This window comes from Sus scrofa, chromosome 8 (assembly GCF_054392235.1).
Source record: "Sus scrofa isolate SSC_HxYL_T2T_F1_AM1 chromosome 8, Sscrofa_HxYL_maternal_Yorkshire_Landrace_v2.0, whole genome shotgun sequence".
Taxonomy (NCBI): Eukaryota; Metazoa; Chordata; class Mammalia; order Artiodactyla; family Suidae; genus Sus; species Sus scrofa.
In genome coordinates, this window is record NC_139390.1 from 23,072,383 (window position 1) to 23,091,256 (window position 18,874).

Sequence of the window (18,874 nt, forward strand, 5' to 3'; positions counted from 1 at the left end):
CAAAAAATAGCAAAAAGACCAAAAAAAAAAAAAAAAAAAAAAAAAAAAGGAATGTCTGTTAAGGCCGAGCTATGTAAAGTTTAGACGGAGTTCTCAAGTATGTAGTATGATATCTAAGAGCCCAGGTGGAGCCCTTCGGAAGACATATCAGAAGTTTCAACTATAGAGGTGCAGTTAAATTGGTTGATTCTTTTTTTTTTTTTTTTAATCTTTTTTGGCTATCTATGAAAATCATCAAACTTCTTGGAAGAGTTAAAATTTAATTCATTATTAACAAATGCCTCAATAAATGAATAATACCTTAAGTGTCTAACAGACATCTCACACTTAAAGTGTCAAATGCAAATCCAGTTCTTTTCTCCCAAATCTTCTTACCTAGTTACTACAGCAAAGCAGATCACATCAACCCCATTCTTCCATTTTTTAAAATAAAAACCCTTGGCATTGTCTTTGACTTCTTCAGTGCTTTGTCAACCCATATCCAAATTACACTGGCCCTGCATGCAAAATCTATTAAAATTCTTATTACTTCTCACTAGCTCTATAGCTGCCATCCCGGGATTTTTCCTTGGAGTTTTTAACCACCCTTCTAAAAGACCTTCCTGCTTCTACCCATGTATTTCAGTCATTCTCAACAGATCACTAGAACATTTTTAAAGCACAGATAAGCTATACTACAACTTGGCTAAAAATTCTTAAAAAGATATCTGATGGTTAATTTTATACTACCTTGTCTGTCCATGAGGTCCCCAGATCTTCAGTCAAACATTATTCTAACTTTGTCTGTGAGGGTGTTTCTAGATAAGACTAACATTTAAGTTGAGAGGCTAAGTAAAACAGAATGCCCTCCAATCAACTGAAGACACAAATAGGACTCAAGAGGAAATCCTCCTGCCAAAACACTACAGTGGAGACATTGGTAGTTTTCAAGCTTTTCACTCAAACTGAAAAAAATAAGTTCTCCTTGGTTCTCCAGCTTACAGGATTTCAGACTGGAATTTACACCATTGGTTCTCCTGGTTCAGAGGACTTTGGACTCAGAATAGAACTATCCCACTGGCTCTTGTGGGTTTGCAGCTTGTCAACTGCAGACCTTGGAAGTTCTCCACCTCCTTAATTACATGAACCAATTCCAAATTTTATATACATATTTATATATATGTATCCTGATTTCTATTCTCTGGTGACACCTCACTAACAAATTTTGGTACTTACAATGGTTCTATAGGAACAGAATATTAAGAATAAGTTTTCTGAATTGGTTCTGGGATTTCTAGAATCAGGTCACTAATCTGATTAGATTTTAAAATGATAATGGCTCTATATACAATAGTAAAGAGAGCACTAATAGCCCATGGCTTAATCTAGCAATGGAAAAACATAAATTATCACCACTAGATACACCAATCACTTATAAGAAGCAAGAAGTTAGCCGACCTTGTTCTTAACCTACTGAGCCACAATGGGAACTTTGCCAAAATATATTGTAATCCCAAAATCTATAGTCAGGCAAGCCCAGAAGGTGAAAAATTTTACACTGAGGCTCATATTCCCAGGCGAGGGCTGACAAGGTGAGGAACTCTTCCTTCTTTCAGCGCTCACAGAGATGACCAGAGGACAGAGAGGGCAGTGCATTGCAGAGCACATTGCTCTAGCTCCCGGGCCATTTGAACAGGGATTGAATCCCAACTCTGGCACCTGTTAGTGGAGGCACCTAGCAAATCATTTAACCATTCTGAAGCTCATATCCTCTTTTGTAAAATAAGAAAAGTCAAATATATCAGGATGAGCTATTTTTACAATTTAAGAACGTAACCTATGGAAAATGTGTGCATGCCTGCATGCTTGCATGCATGTGTGTGTGTGTGTGTGTGTGTGTGTGTGTGTGTGTGTGTGTGTGTCCATATTTCCCTTAGGATCCATACTTAAGTATTTGCTAATTCAGTGTTCACCTAAAGTTTATGCAGCATAAATGCAATGAATAAGAAGAATCAAAGTAAAACAAAACAAAGAAATTATGTATACTAAAAGTAATTATTTCCAGAGAGAAGGGGTGATAGAGGAGCCTAGAAAAGAAAAGTCACACAATTGAAGGGGTTACAGAGGGAATTTTAACTGCACGGGTAATGCTCTGCTGGATAATTCAGAGGCTGGGTTCTTAATTTCTTATTTTATTTATTATTGTTTTACTATTTATGGCATATACTATTTATGTAACATATGAAATTATATTTATAGGATATTTCATAACAATAAAATTATTTTAAAAGATCAATCTGCCTTTGTTTAGTTCCAGGGTCAATTAACTATGGTGTATAGTAACATTCACGTTTCACTTAGGTCAGGGGTAGTCAAACTATGGCTCAAGAACCAAATCTACCACTTTTTACAAGGTTTTATTAGAGCATAGCCTACCTATTTATTTATGTATTTTTGTGGCTGCTTCTGGGCTACCACAGTAAAATTAAGTAGTTGCAAGAGGCACTTTATAAGCTGCAAAGTTTAAAGTATTTACTATTTGGCCCTTTACCAAAATTTTTGCAAACCTCTAATTCAGTGCAATATCTTAATACCTACCTTATTGGTAAGAACAGCTCAGAAGTCATGGCTGAAATGAGCTATGGAGAAAAACCTGGAGGAATTTTTTTTTTTTTCTAAATGATAAAGGGGCATAAGTTTTTACAATTCTGAGACACCCATAAAACAGCAGGGTAGGGGAGCTGGAGCAATATGCCAGCAAACAAACTGAAAATAAGCCAAAAAATCTTGCAAATTCATGGAATTGTCACAATCCCCATGTAAGTCAACTGAGGCACAAACAGACTAAGAAAATCACCCATGTTCACAGATGCATCTAGTGAAGCTAGAATTCCACACAACCTGACCTGCTGTGTAGAATAATCCACATTTATAATTAACATAATCTGTTAGAAGGTGATTCTTATGATAAACTATATGCTGTGAGAAAACTCTTTTCATTAACTCAAAGTTTATGTGAATTATTTTTTTGTTTGTTTGTTTTTTGTCTTTTTAGGGTTGCACCTGCAGGACATGGAGGTTCCCAAGCTAGGGGTCCAATCCGAGCAGTTGCTGCCGGCCTATGCCAGAGCCACAGCAACACCAGATCGGAGCCATGTCTGCGACCCACACCACAGCCCATGGCAACACCAGATCCTTAACGCTGAGCGAGGCCAGGGATCAAACCTGCATCCTCATGGATGCTAATCAGATTCGTTTCTACTGAGCCGCGATGGGAATTCCTGAGTTACTTTTTATGAACACAATAATCTATGTTTTGTTTTGCAGTTAATCAATTCACAAAAAATGAGGCTGTCATGATGGGCCCATATTTTATATTTGCTTTCCTTTATTCAGCATAGCCAGCAAAATGGTCTTCACATGGTAGATAGCTACTGAATGCAAGAATCAACAGTGTGTGGCTCTTGCGAGAAAAAATAATTGACCCAAGTACCAACAATGAGGTAAGGAATAGAATAGATACATGTATATGTGTGACAGAAATTATCACAATCTTGTAAATCAGCTATACTTCAATAAAACTTTTTAAAAAATTTAAAAAAACACAGAACACAGCAACAACAACAAACAACAGAACAACAACAAACAATAGGGAAGTAACTTGGGCATTTATTTCCCTGTGTTCACATTTAAAATAAGTATACATTTACTAGAAAATGGGAGTTTTGTTGAAGATTACTGAAGATAATTAGAATGTCAAAAAGTATTTTGAAGCAAATTAAGATAATGTAATAAATATTATTTCCCATAACATACAAATACAAGATCCTTTTAAAATTATTTTTTAGTTTAATTGTGTACTATATAAAATCAATTTTGCTCTACCACAAGTGAAAGTTCATGGGAAAGATAGCAAGTAATCAGGAAAAAAAATCTCTTTTATAATTTTATTTTCTTAGGGTCCATAGATCAAAAAAAGAAATATATAGGCCATAGAGAGATATGAGAATTAGGTTAAAAGCCTTCTGTGCCCCTAGATATAATTGATGTTGCACAGCAATTAAAAAAAATTACCTAGCATTCTTATGTATAATGGCTTAATTCATTTTTATCATCATGCTTTTATGTGGAGCAACACATTTATCATACAGACTTGAAGAATTCTGATTTGGATTGAATGAAGCACATATATTACATTGACTCTTTTTTTAAATTATCGAAATTGGAAAACAAGCGCAATTGTGATAGCCTTACACTTTGAAAATATTATTTTAGCAATATGACATCATTCAATGTTTTCATTTATATTCAATTAAGCTTTGATTTATGGTTTCTGAAAGATATAAAGTCAAAGCAATTTACATAATTTAGATATTTTAATGTAATATATCTTGTTACTTACCACAGAGGTTGTCACATTTGTCATCCCATTAATTCCTACATCCTTATATAACCCTTTCAGGATTTCTTACAGGCAAAGATCTTTTCTCTGTCCCACACGTTTCATTGTGCACTTTTCAGAGCCCACTCACTACATCTGTGTTTGGTACCTTATTCCCTCTGTTGCTAGGGTAACAGGCCAGGAAACTATTGTAAAACCCTGCTTTGTGGGTCATAGAGGACTCTTGGTCACTTGCTATATGATAATTCTTACTTCTCTGAGGAAGCCCACATTTTCCCTAATGACGAAATGTCAGTAAGTAAACAAGCTATTAACATGATGGAGCCAAAAAGACAACTTACATTTTACAAAGTTAAAAAAAAAAAAAAAAAGTTGTGAGAAAGTTAGCGGGCTTATTTTCCTTATATTTCAATAACATAGCATTAAACATCCTACTCAATGTTTCAATAAGACAGGAAAAATTGTAGTTGGAGGCCATATTTGGATAAGAGGCAGAAGAAACATCTATAACTAGGCCTTACTTTGGTAACGTAGTGGTGAGGTATGGGGGAAGGAAGCCAGGGTCCTTCCTTCTACGAACATTCAAACAAACCTGCAACATTTGAATAGCTGTTGTTGCAGGACAGAATGATCTCATCTCCTTGGCTTTAATTCTTCATTTGACATTCACCCTCAGAACAGTGAAATCCTGTTTCACCCTCTACTCCTCAATATATCAAGTCTCCTTGTTAAACCTGGTTGATTCTTCTCAGAACATTTCTTACCACTGTAGCATTTGATATGGGGGAATTTTCTTCATATTTTGCCTTCTTGAAATTTCTTTCTTGATTTCTGTGACACAACTCTCTCCTGGTGTTGTCTTTCTAGTTGCTCCTCTGTTCTTAAGTGAGCTATCACACCCTATCGCACCTTCTAAATTTTGGTGTTCCATAGAAGTAGTCTCCTATACTGGGGAAAATTCTTCATTTTTTTTTTTCCTGTGGTATCTTAGCTTTATCTATATATTCAAGACAGATTTTCCCCTTGAGCACTATACTTATCAGTAAAACTAAATTACCTTATAAGTATCTTCACAGAGACATTCTATGGAACATTTGTTAGTTTTTAATTCAACTTGTTGAAAACTAAGTTTATTATACCCCTGGCAAATATATTTCTATTTTCTCCATCTCAGAAAATGGGAATTTTTAAACTCTCCCTCCTCTACCCATCATAAACTCCTTAGTTGTACTTGTTCCTGTTGGTGTCAGTAAGTAGCCAAAACTGCTTTTTGATTGAAAAGCAATCAAAGTAGAAATCTACCAAATTTGCTAAAATCACAAGCCAATTTATAAAGCTTCAACACCAAGAAAATGAGTTACCAATTGTCAAGTCTGGCATCTCTTAGCAATGATGATGGTCAAATGAGTGAGACTTCATTTAAATATGATCACCCTACTTGCTTTAAATAACTATTACCTGTGTACCTGGAGACAAAATAAAGCAGTACCACTCACAAAAGCACTGGCCTCATAAGTGGCATGTATCATGACCTTGTGGCCCTGATCTCAGAGAGAAAGCAATGAGTGATGTCTTGAAGTGAGATCTTAATTCTCTGCTCAGGAATTTAACCTGGCAACCTGGATGAAAACAAGAATCCTAGCAACTAGACCAGCTAGAGACTAAAAGCAGAATTGCCCAGATTCTTTTCTCCTCTTGAAAGCAAGAATGTGCCAAGGAGGCAAAGACTATAAAAAGTAGGCACAAAATTTTTTGTTAGAAACACAGTACAACACGTGGGAGAGCACACAGGCAATCAGTCTATTTATCTAAGGGAGAAGCAAAGCAGTAATGCACACCCAAAAGAGGCGTGGGGGTACGGGCATACCCTTCAATGAGAAGCATGCCAGAGAGATGATTTAAATCACTGCAGTTCCTCCAGGTCTTTGTTTTCCTTTGGCCAATTATTTTGTTTTGTCTTTCACACCTGACCAAACCCAGGGCCCTCCCTGATCTCCATGCACATCTTTTGGCCAAGATGCATTGAAAGCAAAGCATGGTGGGAAGGTTATCTTGACTTATTATGGTCTGGCACCCCCTCCCTTTCTGACCCAGAGGGGTCTCTCTGCACATGTACAGTTGGGGTCTCCCTGACCCCAAGGATGGGAAGTATGTGACCTCTTGCTCTCTTGCCCAAGCAGGGCTTAGACCCTCTCTGCACTTGCCATTACCATTGTTTAACATGTCCACAGAAGACTTGCCTCTGTGAAGAAGTTATCTGCCTTCTTTCTGCCTGTTGTTATTTCTATCTTGAAGTATAGAGAAGTGGCTGGCTATAAATGTCTATCCTGGAGCCCATCTATCTCCTGCCTCAGCTCCACCTCAAATACCATATTTAATTTCAGCAGCATCTGTGCAACACTTATTCAATCAATTCCCTATATTATATTTGCTGTGAAAATAACTGATGTGATTTCTGTTTTTTTTTTTTTTTTTTTTTTTTTTTTACTGGAGCCTAACTGATCCAACCAGCAAAGGTGGAGAATAAAGTTGCACACAAGTTCAGGGATACATGCTAGAATGCATATATTTGTCTCTGCAGAGCCCCTCTTACCTCTCACAGAGGCACACCCCAAGTGCTGAGTCCTTAGCAGTACAGTGGCATTTGGAGTCCACTGAGTAAAAAAGAATAAAAATAGACTCATTCTTAACCATATATCCATCACACTGGGGTGGGAGTTTGGGGAGTAGCTCGTGCCAGAATACAAAATTTCATGTTTTTACAATATAATAATTTTTTATTATGCCAGTTAAATAATCAGGTCCAATTCCTTGTAGCTTTAATGGACCTTTCATGAAAACATTTGTGTGTCAGGCCTAGTTATGATGCATCTCAGCCTGAATGGTATGGTCAATTTTTTCTTTCTGAACTGTTACCATACCCCCTCAAATAGATAGTCTAGCAATACAGTCTTATGATTACTCTTCATGCATATAAAAAGTTTTCTCTGCATTATAGCTTTCACACATGCAATTTTCTATGCCTAAATTCAACTTCTCTTCTACCCTCATACCTTCCAGAGTAGCAATTCCTAACTTTTTACTACCTGGATAATTCACACTTATTTTTCAGGAAACATTATTTCTTCAGGGAAGCATTTCTTTATTAGCATTATCTCCCACTAGTCAAGATTAATTTCTCTGGTTTAGGCTCTAACACTTCATAGATCATCATATCATGTACATCAATGTCAAAAGCTCAGAAATAACAAAAGTAAAACCAATGAATCATAGAAGTAGCAATTAGTGAGAAATGATTGTGCAGATACCAAAAAGGCAGTTTGTGAACTGGGAGCACTCAAACCAAAACACGGAATGGAGCTCAGGGGTTTATTGTTGTAAAACAGCTTATATATAGTGAAAAAGCAATGACTATTCTTCACAGTGATTAGTTATAATATTAGAATTGTCTTAAATGATAGAGAATTGCTCTGTGGTTACTTCATATTACACTGAGGGAAAGTTTAATTTTTAAGGCTGGTCTTCATTGGTTTTTTGATTTTAATATCATACAGCTTTGTTGGTAATAGAGTGAAATGAGATAGTCTATTGATTATTAGAACTTACATTTGTTTTATGGTTACTTTACACACTTTCATATATATTACATATATTTTAGTCAACATTGTCTTAATTGATTTTTTCTTATGAGAAATTTCTTTCATATCATATATATAATATCCATTTTTATTTCCTTTTTTAACTATCCTTATTAGAATAATATATATATTTGTCCTTTGCAACTGTTTACTTACCACTTCATAGAGGAGTTATCAATGGTTAAGAACATATAAGAGATATTGTCAATATATATTGGTATATCCAAATACAACATAAGCAAATTTTATGTTTTCATAAAAATACAAATTTATTCTTATAAATTTGGAAATATCCTACACTATAACTGTACCATCAGCTTTAAAAAATATTTTGCTAACTCTAATTCTCTTGAGCCATACAAATGTTCCCGAATTATCTGAATGTTCTGTTCTGCCTGAAGAAATTTTTTTTATAAAGGCTAAACACTTATAATTACATCAGAATTCAGAGTTACTATTTTAAACTCAAATTGCATCTTCTAAATAATATTTATCCCAGATCAATGTTTCATCTGATTTGCAAACAGTGATGATTTTATTCATTTCTGATAAGGTCATACCACCTTGGTTAAAGACACTTTTGATATATTTTAAATTTCAAGCCATGTAGGCACAAAACAATACCTCTAGTCATTTCATACCATCCACCTCATGCAAGAGATATTTTCAAACACAACCCAACAAAAGAAATAAACCCTATTATTTATGAAATGACAAAGATGTTTCCTACTAAACACAACATTCTAAAATTAGATCAATAATTTGAAAATCAACTAGCAGCCTGAGGATGCTCTTAACCACACTCCTGTGTCCTTTCTTCTAGAAGATAAGTTTCTAGCACTAGAATAATAACATATATATTTTCAATACCACAGAGAAGAGGGAAGAGGATGCATTAGTAAATCCCACTTTTAAGTTGTTCTGAGTACTACCTCACCCTCTCGGGGGCATTTCTCACTTGCATAAAACGTACACAGATAGCACCAAGTTTTTTCCTTAAGACCACCAGGCAAGGAATACAACTTAGCAGTAACTGGCCAACTGCTTTCTTTGAAGACATTCATCCCCACTTATCTTTCAGTACCTGAGTCATCACACCAGCAAGGGTTCTCCCTTCCACAAAGATGTTTTCCTGTATCACCCCCATTGGAATCTTTATCGACTGAGCACCATCTTGTGCCAGGGTCTATCTGTGCTCCACTTACCATTCACGGTTGTTTCCAATTCAGCTGCCAGCGGGTGATGAGCCAGGTCCAACTTACCTCTTGTATTCTCAGACCATTCCCAGGGCTAGCTGCATTAGCCTTCAGACTATGATGCAGGTCTCTCGCCTACGGAAGAAGAGAAATAAGCAAGGAGGATTAGATAGGAAGGGTATTTAGACTGCAGCATAGTTCCAGGAAACGTGAGACCAGTCCAGTGGGCAGTCCTTGGACAACAGGCGCCTGTTAGAGAATTCCCACATCTCACATGTATAGGCTTTCTTTATTATGCTGACATGCTCAGTTATTGGCAGAGACACCCCAAAGCAAGCATAACTTCAGTGTGAATACTGTGGTGGATCCAAAGAAACAGCACCTGGAGTTGCTATCCAAATATACTCCCCACAAATAGATCTTTGAAATGCATTTTCGGCACGTCGTTACCACTCTAACTTCAGTCTATCCCAATATGCCACAAAAAGCAGTGCTTGAGGAGGTTGCCTAGAATCTCCATGTTGTTATACACAATGGTTATTTTCCAGTCTTTCTCTTACTTTACTATTCAGCCCGGTATCAAATAGTTGAGTCAATCAGTTCCTTCAAATATTCTTTCTTTGACTTCACTGATACCACCCTTTTCTGAAGAACCACGTTCCTCTCTGGTTGTTCAGTGCATGTCTCGTTTACAGGTTCTTTCTCCTCTACTCAGGTACTAATATTTTCTGTTTCCCAAACTTTGGTTGATATCCTTTTTTTTCACCACACTCTGTATTCCCTCCATGGTTAACCTCATCTACATTGAACCCCTCATTTTCTACTTATATGCAACTGACTCTCAAGTTCACATATCCAGCTTAAATACCTCCCTTGATGTTTAGAGTCAGACATCCAATTAGCTCTTGAGATGTCATTGATGTTAAAACATACATCAAAGAAAACAAATAAAAACTAAAATCATGGACTTCACCCCTTTCAACACCAATCAGTTACATTTTCCAGTAAAACCTTTTACAATAAATGGCATCATCCTTCTAGTAACATAAGCTATAAAACTCCAAATCATCCTTGTCACATCCCTCTTCCTCATACCCACATATCCATCCATCACTCAATTTTGTCATATTTACCACATAAATATTACTAGAATCTATCTTTCTACATTTCTCTCTTCTCCTGGATAATATCATTTAATTATTGACTTCAATATAAAGAGACTTTTCTCACAAAAGCCTTCCCTGATGTCCTAAACTAGATGAAAATGCTTTAGTGACTCTTCAAAACACTCCTTACATATTCAATTTTAGATTGACTTCTATAATTAGCTGATTAATCTCTCTCCCATTCTAACAAAATATCCATGATCTCAGATAACCTGTCAGTATTTTCCTCATGTGCCTAACACTTATTTTTAATATATAACTGTCTGCTTAGATTTATGATACTAAAGGTGATCCTAAACAAGCAAAATATATTTATAAACATTCAGTATTAAAAATCACTAAATTACATTTAAAAAGTACAAACCCATTACTGAAAAACAAAATAATCTATTTACACAATGCATATTATAAAAATTTCAAAACTTTATATTTTCATTATTTTGGATATTTTCTTTTTGTAAAAGAAGGAAACTGTAAATAAATCACTAAACTCTACGGATAAGACAAATGAGAAATTTAATTAAATGTAATACATAGACATCAGCAAAATTAACTTGGTTAATTATTTTGCATGGGATGGGGAAGGGAGATTATCCAGTTACACTGTAACCAGATTCAAATATTTTTTATTGTGTTTAGCAATCCAATAAATACTTTTCTCTTGAATTTAATATTGAATTATACCCTTAAGAAGGTCTAGGGCAATAGCTAGTTTCTCAAAGTTTATTACAAGTCAACTAGAATAAGAGTGTTTTCAACTATACTCAACCTTATGCCCTATAGTTTTGACATCAGATGCTAAGCTAGAGCTTCTTTGAGATAAAGCAGTTTTCTTTAGAGATCTTCTCCACCTGGTTGTGACACATAATGCATATTTCCTCTGTCACTTCATTCCCTATATCTCTCCTATTTGTTGTGTAGGTAGATACAATATTCTGAGTCAGTATTTGGGGTAGAAAGAGCTTCCTGAGTTTTTTTAACCTAAAAAAGATCAAGGTTTCCTAAGAAATGATAAATCTAACTTCACACCCATAGAAGCAATAATCCAAAGTCATGAAATAAATGTTTTCCCAAAATAGTCTCTCCTCTTTCGTTTGAATGAAAGCAGCATATCATTTTATAATAGAGATGGGAAATTCCTGAGTAACAGCAAATACAATTTAATTGGATTCCCCATACTCCACTTGAAAACATGGAAGATCACTTCTCATGGGTGAAGAAGAGTAGATAATACATATCTGTAGGATTATTTAGTTTGTGAAGCCCCCAAACTGCTGAGATAGAAACATTGTAACTACAACCATATTACACAAATATAACCAGTTAAAAATATTATATTCAATCTAAAGATGTATTTGGCATCATTTTGACAATAACAGGTTGTTTTTTTGAATTCAACTTTTACTGATCTGAACATGACAGGCTTTTGTGTATTCAGATGGACTGAAACATATAATTAGAGAAAAGAAAATGTGGCAACCAGAAACTTACTTATATTTGATTCTATTTTATATCATGAATTGAAAAATCACTAATGCACAAGATCTTACAGAGATAAGATCTTGTTCATCCTTCCTTCGGAAGACTACTTTCTTCATGGTCAGATACGATTTCTTTGCCAATCACTTAATCAATTGCATTCAGTCCTTACTTACTGGACCTTCCTACAGTATAGATGCAGTTAACATCTCCCTTGTAATTAGATAACAACCAAGAGACTTTGGTTTCTATAAAGTGGCATTCCCTTGATCCTCCTTGGGCACTTCTTGGCCTCCAATGAGCCTTGTTTTTCCTTTCCCAGCCCTTTCATGAGATTTTTCTTAGTATTCTGTCATCTGTTCTCTATTCCATTACCATTTTATACGTTCTGCACGAGCAATCAAATATACTGTGATGGTTCTAACTACATCTATATATTTATGACTTGAAAAGCTTTTATTAATCAGGATTCTCTAGAAAAAGAGTATCATAATTACATATATATATATACACACACATATATGTATATACACACACATATATATATATATATATATACACACACATATATATATACACACACACAGACATATATACACATGGGATTGGCCCACACAAATATGAATATGGAGAAACCCCAAATCTGCCTTCTACAAGCTGAAGACCCAAGAAAGCTGCAGTGTAGTTCCAGTCTAAATCAGAAAACCTGAGAACCAGGAGAGCCAGTGATGTAAGTCTTAGTTCAAGTCTGAAGGCCTGAGAATAAGGAGCACTGATGTTATCAAGGAAAGACACAATAGATGACCCAGTTCAAAAAAATGAGCAAATTAGCCCTTCTACCACCACTTTGTTCTTTTCAAGCACTCAATGGATTGGATGATTTCCATTCACATTGGTGAGGGAGACCTTTTCTCAGTCTACCAATCCAAATGCTAATTTTTCCTAGAAATACCCTAACATACATACACATACCCAGAAATACATCTTACCAGCTATCATGCCTTAGCCCTGTCAATACATAAAATTAATGACCACAAAGTTATAAGCCATACTACTATTTGACTTATCATTTAAGAGCCTTCAAATTGTTATGTTATTCTACCACAGAGGACACCAGTTGTACTTCAAATTAACATAGGAATATCTTGAAAATATAGTATTTTAAAAACATATCTTACCTCCTAAAAATTATCTTTATTGGAATGGAACATGCCTACTGAAAAGTATACAAATGTTATGGATAAAGCTTGCTTAAGTTTTGCTCTATACTTGCTATAAACGCCTTAAAGATTAATATATTAACATGTATTAATTAATCCATATTCCTGATTGTGGATTTAGAATCCTAAATCCTACAGTCCTACAAGTTAACCTCCTGCCCCTTCCCAGTCAGTACTCTTCATAGTAACCATAACTTTGACTTCTGTCCACATATGCTGTTTTGCCTGATGTTTTAAAACATGATATAAAAAGAATCCTATAATATGTTTTTTGAAAACTGGCTTCTTTTTTCATTACTCGACCTGTGAGATGTATCCATATTGTTTTGTGTATCAGTGCTTCATTCTTTTTTTATTGCTGGGTAATATTTCATTTTATAAATAGGACAGATTTTAAATATCCATTCTCCCATTGGTAGACATTTGGGTTATACATGAGTTATCAATTTTGTGACAAATTTTCCCAAAATATAGTCACTTAAAACAACATTTCCTGGAATTCTCTTGTGGCTCAGTGGGTTAAGGACCTGTTCTTGTCACTGCAGTGGCTTGAGCTGCTGTTGTGGCTTGGATTTGATCCCTGGCCCAGGAATTTCTGCATGTTGGAGGCACAGCCAAAATAAAAATTGTTATTTCACAGTGTTTGTGAGATAGGAATTCAGGAGTGGTTTAGTTGCAAAGTTTGGCTCTGGTCTCTCATTAGCTTGCTGTGAAGCTGTCAGCCAGGACTTCCATCATCTCAAGATTTCACTGAAGATAAAGGACCCAAATTCAAGTTCATTCACACAGAAATCAGCTGACTTTGTTTGGTCACTACCCAATGGCTAAAGACACTAATTCCATAGATTGCTTCATCATGTTGTATAGAGATATCTCTAATTGTATCTGTTATTCCATAATAAATATTACACAAATATCTTCCTTTCCTTTTTCTGTCAAAAATTTTTTAATGGATGTGTCCTCTGCTTAATTCTTCTGGCGCCTCCACTCTACTCTCTATCTTCCATGCTCACTATTCCAATTACTTTAAGTTATGAGGGCTCATCCCATAACTTTTCTTGATATCATTTATCACTTTCAATATTGTGTTTTGTGCACAATAGGGGTTGAATATATTAATTTTGAAAAAAAAATAAATGGCTCTAAGACTTCGATATTTTCAGCCCCTTGTGATAATAACAATGAAATGTTAATTCCCCTGTATACAAATCTTATAATCAAGTAATATGTGATTAAGTGTGAATAACAGCTCAACAGTTCAGATTCTTTGCTTTCCAATGACAAAGATCCCATGGTAGGAAAAAGAAAGTCTATTAAGCAAGCATTGCTGGGAAACCTGGACAGCTGCATGCAAAGCAATGAAACTAGAACACACCCTCACACCATGCACAAAAATAAACTCAAAATGGCTGGAAGACTTAAATAGAAGACAGGACACCATCAAACTCCTAGAAGAAAACAGAGGCAAAACACTCTCTGACATCAACATCATGAATATTTTCTCAGTCAGTCTCCCAAAGCAATAGAAATTAGAGCAAAAATAAACCCATGGGACCTCATCAAACTGAAAAGCTTTTGCACAGCAAAGGAAACCCAAAAGAAAACAAAAAGACAACTTTCAGAATGGGAGAAAATAGTTTCAAGTGATGCAACTGACAAGGGCTTAATCTCTAGAATATATAAACAACTTATACAACCCAACAGCAAAAAAGCCAAGCAATCAATGGGAAAATGGGCAAAAAAGACCTGAATAGACATTTCTCCAAAGAAGATATACAGATGGCCAGCAAACACATGAAAAAATGCTCAACATCGCTGATTATAAGAGAAATGCAAATCAAAACTACCATGAGATACCACCTCACACCAGTCAGAATGGCCATCATTAATAAGTCCACAAATAGCAAGTGCTGGAGGGGCTGTGGAGAAAAGGGAACCCTCCTGCACTGCTGGTGGGAATGTAAACTGGTACAGCCACTATGGAGAACAGTTTGGAGATACCTTAGAAATCTATACATAGAACTTCCATATGACCCCGCAATCCCACTCTTGGGCATATATCCGGACAAAACTCTCCTTAAAAGAGACACATGCACCTGCATGTTCATTGCAGCACTATTCACAATAGCCAGGACATGGAAACAACCCAAATGTCCATCAACAGAGGACTGGATTCGGAAGATGTGGTATACTACTCAGCCATAAAAAAGAATGACATAATGTCATTTGCAGCAACATGGTTGGAACTAGAGACTCTCATACTGAGTGAAATGAGCCAGAAAGACAAAGACAAATACCATATGATATCACTTATAACTGGAATCTAATATCCAGCACAAATGAACATCTCCTCAGAAAAGAAAATCATGGACTTGGAGAAAAGACTTGTGGCTGCCTGATGGGAGGGGGAGGGAGAGGGAGGGATTGGGAGCTTGGGGTTATCAGACACAACTTAGAATAGATTTACAAGGAGATCCTGCTGAGTAGCATTGAGAACTTTGTCTAGATACTCATGTTGCAACAGAAAAAATGGTGGGGGAAAAAATGTAATTGTAATGTATACATGTAAGGATAATTTGATCCCCTTGTTGTACAGTGGGAAAAAAAAAATCCCATGGTAGACCAAGTTAATTTAGTGTTTTGGTATAATTCTAGTGTTTTAATATATTTTTAGATAGTACAATTTAAATAAAGCTCATAAAGTTAGTGAACATACAGAGATGCATAGCTATTAATCTATTCAAAAATGATAAAAAATCCAATAATCATTAGCTTGTTGATGCTATTAACACAATCAAGCTCATTGTTTTGATAACATATCAGACGTTTTATACATTCTGAGAACTATTATGCTCATGTTTCTTTTATACTTTAAAGGTTAGATTTGTCTATTTAATTATATCATATCTTGATAAATTTTATTTTATTTTTTAAATGATTTTTATTTTTTCCATTATAGCTGGTTTACAGTGTTCTGTCAATTTCTACTGTACAGCAGAGTAACCCAGTCATACATACATATATACATATACTCTTTTTCTCACATTATCCTCCGTCATGTTCCATTCCAAGTGACTAGATATAGAACCCTGTGCTACACAGCAGAATCTCATCGCTTATCCACTTGAAGATAAATTTTAAAATTGAGAAAATATGGTATGCTCTTTCAGTAATATAACTGAGGCAATATAAAAAAAGCCACAATGAGATTAGAGATTATCTAATATGCATCCAATGAGTATCAAACTAACAAAAGTTTATATAGTAAGATTTTCTATCTAGACAAAGTTTTAAGATGTATTTTATATCCTATAATTGTCACACAGAAAGGAGAAAATACTTAAGCAGAAATTATATTCCCAAATGTGAATCCTAGAGCCAAGTAATTTAACTAAAGTCTCAATGATTATGAATGCATTAATATATAAACTGTGACATTATTTCTACAGGGATAAAGAAAGACTTTCATTGGTGCTTTTCACGCAGATAATATTTTATAAATCCTTCTTCCGTTGTGGTTTTTAAAGAAGTTGATACTGTGAGTATGGTTATAAATAAAGAATGTGTTATCCAAATAACCACAGTATTTCTAAATATTTTAATATTAATATGGTATAATTCCTTCATAAAGTTTTTTCTCTTACTCTCCAAGGGAACTCTTCTGCTACTGTCATATTAAAACTAGATCCAAGTTTGTTAATTTAAATTTCAAGAGGTTTTAAAAATTCAATAGGATTGAATAGCATGTGGCCCAAACACTAAATTGATGTCTCAGATGTTGTTTACTGATTTGGAGATTAATACTTATTCATTTTTAGAAATATAAGTAATAGATATTTTAATAATAAATAAATAATGTCAAATAAGCCCAGGTCTAAAGAACATTACCAAACACCATTAGTAAGTCAATATTACTAATTTTAAAATGTTGGTTTTTTTTAAATTCATGCACTTTCTATATCATATGGCTCTCCTAACTTTTAATCCTAATATTCATATTACCTTATGTCATATCACAACCCATTGCTCTTACTGAAAATTTTTTTCTTGCAGAATTTTTGCTAGAGAAAATATACTTCAACTAATAAAAATTCTTTACTTTCTCTACTTTATTTCCACATTGGAAAGATTGAATACCTCAGTGAGAGAATTTTAATGTATCTCTGTGTGACAAGACTAGTTTTTCCCCATCAGATGAAGTAATTTTTACAAACAAAGTAGTTAGGTTACCAGCTCCTTGATATTTCAATATCAAATCAGATGTGGAAGGAATATTCCACAATTATAGTCTGATCTTCATTGTACATATTAGGAAATTGAGGTCCAGAGATTTCAACTGATTGACTTAAAGTCATGAGGTCAACCAGTGATAAACGTGGGACTGGAATCCAGGACCACACATTTCCTTTTTAGAATTCTTTCATACTTTGGCATTTGGCTACCTTTGTAAAATTCTTGCTTAATTGCTTTGGTTACTTCTTTTTTCAACTGAAATGTATTATTTGATTTATATGAAGATTAATCATAGAACTATAACTCAGGATAATATGTGGAGAACATCTAGTACAGTTTTCAAAATATCCTCTTCATTTTTCAGTAATTTCAATCAAAATCCCTGCAAAGTAATAAGTACTTCTGATTCTAGATGTTTATCAGTTTTTAAAAAGCATGTAATTAAAAACTGAAAGTAGTTTATATTTATGAGATTTATAAAATGTAAATAAAAAAGCATTTGTAAATAAAATGATATCTTAATAAAGCATGAATTATAAAATAATGTGGTATATTTAATTAATAGAATACTATACAGTTATGAAAAATAAGCTCTGTAGCATGGCCTAAAGTCAGGAAGCCTGATTCCTCCAGTTTCATTTTTCTTTTTCAATATTGCTTTGGCTATTTGGTGTCTTTTGTGTTTCCATGCAAATTTTAAAATATTCTGTGCTACTTCTATAAAGAATATCATTCGTAACTTGGTAGGGATTGCATTGAACCTGTAGATTACCTTGGGTAAGATAGTCATTTTGACAATATTAATTCTTCAAATCCATAAGCACAGTATATATTTCCTCTGTGTCATCTCTGATTTCTTTCATCAGTATCTTATAGTTTTCAGAGCACAGATCTTTTATCTCTTTAGGTAGGTTTATTCCTAGGTATTTTACTCTTTTCGATGCAATGGTAAATGGACCATTCCCCTCATTTCTCTTTCTGAACGTTCATTGTTAGTATATAGAAATTCAATCAATTTCTGTGTATTAAATTTGTATCCCATCACTTTACCAAATTCATTTATGAGCTCTAACAATTTTCTGGCACTGTCTTTAGGATTTTCTAGGTATGGTATCATGTTATCTACAAAGCTACAGTAATCAGAAAAGTATGGTACTGGCACAAAAACAGAAATACAGATTGGTGGAATGGGATAGAAAGCCCAGAAATAAACCCAAACACCTATGGCCAACTAATCTAAAACAAAGGAGGCAAGAACATACAATGGAGGAGATAGTCTCTCCAAAAGTTGTGCTGGAAAAACTGAACAGCTACATGTGAAAGAATGAAATTAGAATATTTTCTAATACCATACACAAAAATAAACTCAAAATGTATTAAAAACCTAAACATAAGGCCAGATACTATAAAACTCATGGAGGAAAATATAGGCAGAATGCTCTCTTGACATAAATTGCAGCAATATATTGTTTGATCCACCTCCTAGAAAAAAATGACAACAAAAACAAAAATAAACCATTGGGACCTAATTAAATTCAAAAGATTTTTCACAGCAAAGTAG

General features: G+C 34.6%; 1 long non-coding RNA gene across 4 annotated transcripts in view; it reads right to left on the reverse strand.

Moving 5' to 3' along the window:
- Positions 1 to 6,808: 6,808 nt before the first annotated feature.
- LOC146400371 (uncharacterized) overlaps positions 6,809 to 18,874 on the reverse strand; it is a 276,614-nt gene continuing 264,548 nt past the window's right edge. For all 4 annotated transcript variants that reach the window (XR_014813719.1, XR_014813721.1, XR_014813722.1 and 1 more), the window contains one exon: positions 6,809 to 9,350. This is a non-coding gene — a long non-coding RNA (uncharacterized LOC146400371). The remainder of the gene's footprint in view (positions 9,351 to 18,874) is intronic.